A 7,597-nucleotide genomic window follows, 5' to 3' on the forward strand; every position below is an offset into this window, starting at 1 on the left:
CTGGAAGATCTCCGGCGAGGCGCGGCACTATTGCCATGCCTGCTCTGACCTCAGCCACAGTGCGTGACGCATTGTGCCCACGACGCCGGCCTGTACGGCCCGAAGGCGGCGGGGCCGCCCGTCAGCGGGTAGGCCGAAGGCGGCCTGAGTGCCCCGAAGATGGCCCTGTGGGAGTCGGCCTCCCCGGAGTCGGCCGACTCCTCCCCAGGGCCCCACGAGCCATTAACCAGATAGGATGGGGAATGGCGACAGTGACCGCCGATAGACGGCGGCACTATCGCCACGCCCCGATGACCAAGCCTGCGTCATCAGGAGTACCGCCACAGTACCACGCCTGTCCGCGGGGCCCGCCAGACGGCGGGCCCCAAAAGCCGGCAGGGAGGACGGCGGCCTGAGAGACAGACGGCTGAGACCCGCGCCCAGCCGGGTTACTATTGTACCCCCGGGGGGTAGGCCTATATAAACCCCCGGGGGCACCCATGCAAAGGGTTCGGACCTTGATAGAGATAGAACAGATAGCACAAGGAGGAGGGAGCTAGCCTTGCCCTCTCCTGCCTCCCGATACAGCTCCAGGAGCACCATTGTAGTCACTTTGCCTTAGTGATCATGCGGAGACCCCACAGAGCAGCAGTAGGGGTGTTATCTCCTAGGAGAGCCCTGAAGCTGGGTAAGTTCCGCCAGCGTGCATGTCTTCGCCTCATCCCGCTTCCAGGCACCGGCGACGTTCTACTCGCTCCCACCATGATAAGCCATCCTTTGGCATATGTCGCACCCAACCCCCGACACAACTCATGTTTGTACTCCATGGCAATTGCTAACTAGGCCACATGGCAATTATTATTCTACTCATATGGCAACTAGCGGCTCTCCACTGGCTTCCACCCCCCTACATTTGTCTTGTGTGCTCATCCATACCTTGTTCTCAAATGGCAGCTCTGGCACATCACACATTTTTCCATTTTTAAATATGACTACCATGGCAACTATTTTTGTTCAAATTTCCATACTCTTCATGCACTTTCTTGCAGGATGAAGGAGACTACTACACACGTGACCAAGCAGAACCGTAGAGACCCACTCGAACGCATTCAGTTGTCGACAAGTGGCAACTCAGATGTTCATGAGGCGCCAGTCGAGAAAACTGCTGCTGCACCATCCATTATTCCCACCAGCTCTGATGCAAGCGGCCGACCATCTCCGCCGGTTGCAGATGTGCAGGCTACAATAGTAGGCATCCGTACATCTAGGAGTGATGAGTCAGTATCTGCCAGGACTGCTGAGATATTGCTCACTCTGCTGGCAATGAGGGGTGCTGTTGTGACCCATGCCACCCGATCAGCAAGTGTTGAAGTGGATGCTCCCGATATCAACCTAGGCAAGGAAGATTCCCGCTCATCTTATACGGATTCCAAGCGCGTGGCTGCTGGTACTTATGCATCCACAAAAGAAGGGGTTGTGGCGACAATTCAGAATGAGATGCCATCCACAGGTGAGACTCATGGCACAATGGCTCCAGCTTCTGGTGCCCCAGTGGTTACTGCGGTGACTGTTGCGCGAGCTGGTCTTCCACCTAGGCGTCGTAGCCCCCGCAAGCAACCTGCAGACATACCCAATGCACCAGATGTAGCTAGGAGCAGCAGAGATGACTCTGGTTATGTGCCTGCTTCCACACTGTTCCCACCACCTGCCAAAAGCAATGTTATGGAGAAAACAGAAGTCCGGGGTACAACCGAGGCACGCAACATACCGGGCACGACTGACGGAGGTGAACGTCCGGAGCAGACTATGTCTCTCACCACCGTGGAGGACCCCAGCTTAAATCTACGCACTTCTAAGCTCCCAGTCAACATTGGTGTCCCGTACAGCCCAAACAAGAAGATTGGCAAGAAAGATGTGGATGATACCGCCGGCAGCATGCCCCGCCCTACTAATAAGCCTGATGATACTGCAGCAGATGAGGCGGAAATGTTTGTTAATCTGTCATCCCTGGATTCTGCTGAACAACTGGTTCGCGGTCCGGCTGGTAGGGAGGAGAGGCACCCAATGGCCTTCACCCCACCGAGCTGTAGCATTGGCATCGACCGCAGTCAAGATGAACCAGTGGCGCAAGATCCTGTGCCAGTTGCCTTTGCTTTCCCGACAGGCATGACCCCAATGATGGCACAACCAATGGCTGAGGGCAGGAAGGCTGTGAAGTTTGCAGAGCCGATAGTTCAAGGTACTTTTTTTTGCGTGTTTATCATTTTGGTTTCTACATTTTTTTAGTTTGACGTTTGTCACAAGCTTGTTTTGTTTGTCACTGGTGATGGCAAATCTGATCTCATGCACATGGAAGCTGGAGTTGCTGCAACATGGCACCTATAGTTTGTTGCCATGTTGCAATTCCATTCACCAAGCACATGGCAACTGGAGTTGTTGCAACATGGCAACTTCAGTTCAATGTACTTGGCAACTGTAGTTGTTGCCACATGGCAACTACAGTGCACTACACAAGGCAACTGGAGTTGTCTCTACATGGAAACTCACTATTTTTTGCACCTACATTTCATATTCTGCATCCTTTTTTTCAAAATAACTTGTTTGTTTCCAAGTATCCTAACCCACTGTTTCGATCCTTGCAACCATCCCTGATGAGATTTCGGTGTCACTTGATGTCGCTTACCGCGGGATTGAGGATGAAGCATTGAATAGGAGGTCCTCACAGGGTCAGGGGCAATCAAGTTCTAATGTGCCTGTTGAGTCCGTATCCGAGGATACCATTATAAGTGCCACCCCTGGATCCGTGAGGCAGCATAGGGTAGTTCACGCACCCCCAACGAATGACTATGAGCCCCAAGTCAAGGCCACAAAGGAGCAGAACCAGCTGTATAATATTGTCAAGCGCGTTGGAAACGCGAGGTCCAGCAGCAAGCACATGAAGGAGCTGAAAGCATAACGTCCACACCACATAACCCATCACTTGCTTTTCTCTTATTTTTTCCTTTGCTATTCCAGCCATGCTTTGTTTACGTTTTATTTTTTATTTTAATTAGTAGACATGATTCTTTCATGTTATATCATTTTCATACAACTCATGTTTGGACAGAACCAAAGTCATACAATGTGATGCGACGTACGTTGACCTGAGTGATCTTGCCGAGTCTATGAGGCCACTTGGCAAAATGTTGAAGAATGTAGTTGCGTGTGGGATTGACTTCATCAACAGGCATATGGATATTTGTCTCGACAAAACGATCATGCAGTACAGTGTGACCTGCAAAATATGGGATGGTGACTACCACCATAAAATCCTGAGGAAGAATTTTGCCACGCATTGTGATTTCAAGCTCACACTGAAGAAATGCGTGAGTGTTCCTTCTTGTTTGCACATTTTTTTCACGTGCTATGTTTTGTTAGTAGCTATGCTTCACACTTTGGGCTACGTACTGTTTTGTGACAGATGTTTCATGTGGCAACAGGTGCCATGTAAACTAAGTTTGACTATTTTTTAATGCAACTTATGTGGCAACTTGAATTAAAATACTGGGCAACTTTGTTCATACATGGATGGCAACTTCTTTTAATTACACGTGGCAAATAAACATTCTCTATGGGCGTATTTTTGGTCACTTGCTGCTTTGTCATTCATGTACCTCTTACTGCATCCGACAATATCTTTACATATCATTTTTCCAACTACACCATTGCTGTTTTTGATGTGAAATCTGCTTTTTCTTTTCCTTTTATTTTACTTGCAGGTACTGTTTCCCATGTTTCAGGAGCTTGCACCACATGACCCACATGACAAGTGTGGTCACCACTACGTGATTTGCCTTGATCTGAAGAACCAACGATTTGAGGTGCTCGATTCAATGCATTCAGAAGCTGATACAGACCTTACTACACATGTTGAATTCTTCATCAAAAACCTCAAAGAGACATGGACCCATCACTACGAAAACTCAAGGGTCCAGATCAGTCATTTTTCAATCGAGTATGTCGCGACTACGAAGCAAGGAAACCGGTAATTACTATCTTTTTTCATGTGTCCCCCACACCAATCCTAAACCTTTTGGCACCTATGCATCAAAGTTTATGATGTTTTCTGTTCTATCGAGGTGACCTGATTCTTTTTATTTTATAGGCATGACTGCGGTTTTCACACGTTGGAATACCTTGCTAAGTGGGAAGGCCGACGGGTTCCTGTCGTCACAGCTGCAATTGTCGTTGAGCTTCGCAAAATATACACATGGAACTGGTTGATGACTGAAGAATTCAACACGGGGGCCAACGCACGAGAGTTCATAGAGGAAGCTGTCAAAAAAGCCAACAAGAAGTACAAGTGATCACGTGGTGCTCCATACCACACGCCTACCTTACATTCTATGGCTGATGAATGTAAGGTATCAACTTGTTTTTTTAAAACTATGTCCGCGTACTATGTTATGACTGCAACCCTTCCGTGGTCTAGTATATAGTGGTGGCGTGAGTGGCATTGAACATATTTGTAATATATGTGTGGATGTGAACCTACTTAGGTTTGACAACAGCTACGTTTATGTTTCAGTACTATTTATGTGTTTGCGGTTGGTAGTACCAGTTGGGTGTTTGAATGTGTCTTTGATGCCTGAAAACATGGCAAATATAGTTGATCAGACACTGTTAGTGAAAGTAATCGTTCTGTTTTTTATTTTTTTTGGGGCAACTGCATGATATTTGACATGGCAACTGCACGATATGTGACATGGCAACTGCATAACATATAACATGGCAAACGTAGTTTATTTAACATGGCAACTGCAGTTCATAAAACATGGCAACTGTAGTTTTGTCTCACATGTCAATTGGATATCATTCCACATGGCAACTGCATTTTCATTACACATGGCAACTATAGGTGATTTCACATGGCAACTACGATTTTTCATGCTTACAATGTACCCCATTGCCATTTTTCAATAGATCAGCATATCAAAAAACAGAAACAAAATGTGTGGTCTGAAAACAAAAAATCTGCGCAATGGAAGATTCATAGAAATCACATGGCGGATTCGATGGAAGCTGCATGGCAGATTGAGCAGCACATACGTGGCATACATGCCATTTCTTTCACATCCTATTGTCCACCCATAGTCATTCTTGAATTTTTAAAATCCTGAACATATACCTTACAAAAAATGTCACCAACACATAAGTTACAATCCTCCACAATTGCTTTTATGGATTGCCCGCCCCTTTCTTTGTTTTCTTGTGTTTTGCTTGAATTTCCAACCCCGATTTGTATCTCATCTCTTTTGGACGCCCTTTTGTGATGAAACGGGGCGGGTTCCTTACCTGGGTTTGCATGCTTGCTGTTCCAGACCCTACCTCCAAGTTTTCAGATCACGGACCCATGGACGAAGGCACACTTGAGGTGCGGGGGAACCTGTGTAAGGCTTCTTTAGCCTTCCTCTTTTTGATCTCATCAAGCTCTCTTTTCAGGCCTTTCCTGTGTTTTTCTGCCACCTTCACTGTCTCATCACTCTTGCATGCTTCATCTATCAGTTCAATATAGTTCTTGGTCAACACAACGTGCCTCACGCCTTCCATGGTTGCCTCCGGTCTCTCGTCATGCACAACCAACACTGGATTTGATGTTTGTGGCCCCAACGCATCGTTAGCGTCCCAAGTCCATCGCCGCCTTATGAAATGGCGGGGCAATCGCGTGACCGCGTGCATGTCCATTACTTTCAGTATGTGACAGCACACAATCCCGTCGCGTTCGAATTTGCAGCATTGGTAGTAGTATTCGTCTTTGTTTATTGTTGCCTTCTCATAGTAGTTCCTTCCCTTGTCCGGGTCTTCAGGTTCTGAATCCGACATGCCCAATAGTGAACACACCTTGAACGTATGTTCCTCCACCTGGTAAGCCGTGTACATGCTGGCACGCTTTATTTCTTCCTAGAATCTGCATGTTTTTGTGTGTTTGTTAAACTCTTATGTGATGTTTGTAGCGCCTCATGTTTATGTAGGCCGGAACATAGCAACACGTATATCTAAAACCATTGATGGCATGGAAATCATGTTTTTTACTACATCTGTTCTTGTGTTTTTTGTTTCCATGTGGCAACTACACGATATTTTTCACATGGCAAAATGCATAACATTTTGAATTGGCAAATGAATTTCAGTTAACATGGCAAATGCAGTTTAGAAAACATGGCAAACGAAGTTTTGGGCCACATGTCAACTACCTATCATTTTCACATGCAAACTACAGTTCAACCCATATGGCAACTATAGTTCAACCCACATGGTAACTGTAGTTTAACCCACATGGCAACTACAGATCATGCTTACACTTTATTCAATGGCTATTTTCAATAGATCAACAAGTCAAAAAAGATGGCAACTGCATTGCAATCTATATGGCACCTACTATCTTCATACTATGTGCAAATAAGAGGGTAACATAATTGACTTACTTGTTAAAAATCTTGTTGGTATATATCTTGCTCATCTGCCTCTCCATTGGCAAATATGTTAGCAATTTAGGCTGCTTGAGTGCGGTGTTCGCTTCTTGTTGTAGCTTAGATCCCAGTATTTTCTGTTGCAAAGCTGTGTATTGCTTGGCAAACTGTAGCAATGAGTTGCCAGGGCTCACGTACCACTTCAAAACAGCGTTGAACCCCTCGCTGCGCTGCATAGTCTGCAAAAATGGGAAGAAGCACTGCATGAAGTAGGCTGACACCCAGTACATTCTCTTCTCCCAAAGGCCAGTAAGTGTCTCGTTGTCTTGCACTTGGTATGTTTCAATCACAGCCGTCCAACTCCGTTCAAACTCCTCCACCGTTAGGCCGTGGTCCATGCATAACTCAAATGCCTTGTGCAGCTCTGGATGGTCAGCAAAAAATGGTCCTAGTGTCTTCTCAACCTTTTTAATAATATGCCACCTGCAGTGCATGTGCACTGCCAATGGGAAGACCTCCCCTATGCCTGCACGCATGCTAAAATCTTGGTCTATTATTATGTTCATCGGAGCAAGTCCATCCATGCACTCCAAGAAGGTTTTGAACAGCCAAGTGTAACCATCTGTATCTTCGTTCCAAACGAGTCCACAACGAAACTGCAATGACTGATTGTGGTTATTTATTCCTATGAATGGAGCGCAGGGCATCTTGTACATATTAGTGAGATATGTCGTGTCGAATGATATGCAATCATGGAAATGTTTGTAGGCCCTTCTTGCAGCACCATCCACCCAATACATGTTTCTGACATGGTCCTCATCGTCGAATCTTATCCTGTAGAGGAAATCAGCATCTGCTTTTGCTTTCTCTTCAAAGTAGGCTATCGTGGGTTCTATGTCAGCCAACCTGCTCTCTCTACGGTACTTTGCCTTTAGGTTTGTGACGTCTGCTGGTATGTAGGGCATGCTAGTCAGTCTACCATCTCCGTTGTGGATCAGGGACAATATTTGGACCATTTTTGACGGACCGACGTTACAATCATGTAGCAACTTTACGAATTTCTTCTCGAGGGGGCTGAATCCTCTGTGGGTGCTCAGAAATTTTACCAGATCAAACTTCTTTGTGAGTTTGTGGTTGTGTTCGTCGAAATAGTCGGTGACCACCCACTA

At 46.3% G+C, this 7,597-nt stretch overlaps 1 pseudogene; it reads right to left on the reverse strand.

Annotated features, from left to right (window-relative positions):
• Nucleotides 1-4,819: 4,819 nt before the first annotated feature.
• On the reverse strand, nucleotides 4,820-7,393 carry LOC119321181 (annotated as a pseudogene).
• Nucleotides 7,394-7,597: the final 204 nt, after the last annotated feature.

This window comes from Triticum dicoccoides, chromosome 6B, assembly GCF_002162155.2.
Source record: "Triticum dicoccoides isolate Atlit2015 ecotype Zavitan chromosome 6B, WEW_v2.0, whole genome shotgun sequence".
Classification (NCBI taxonomy): Eukaryota; Viridiplantae; Streptophyta; class Magnoliopsida; order Poales; family Poaceae; genus Triticum; species Triticum dicoccoides.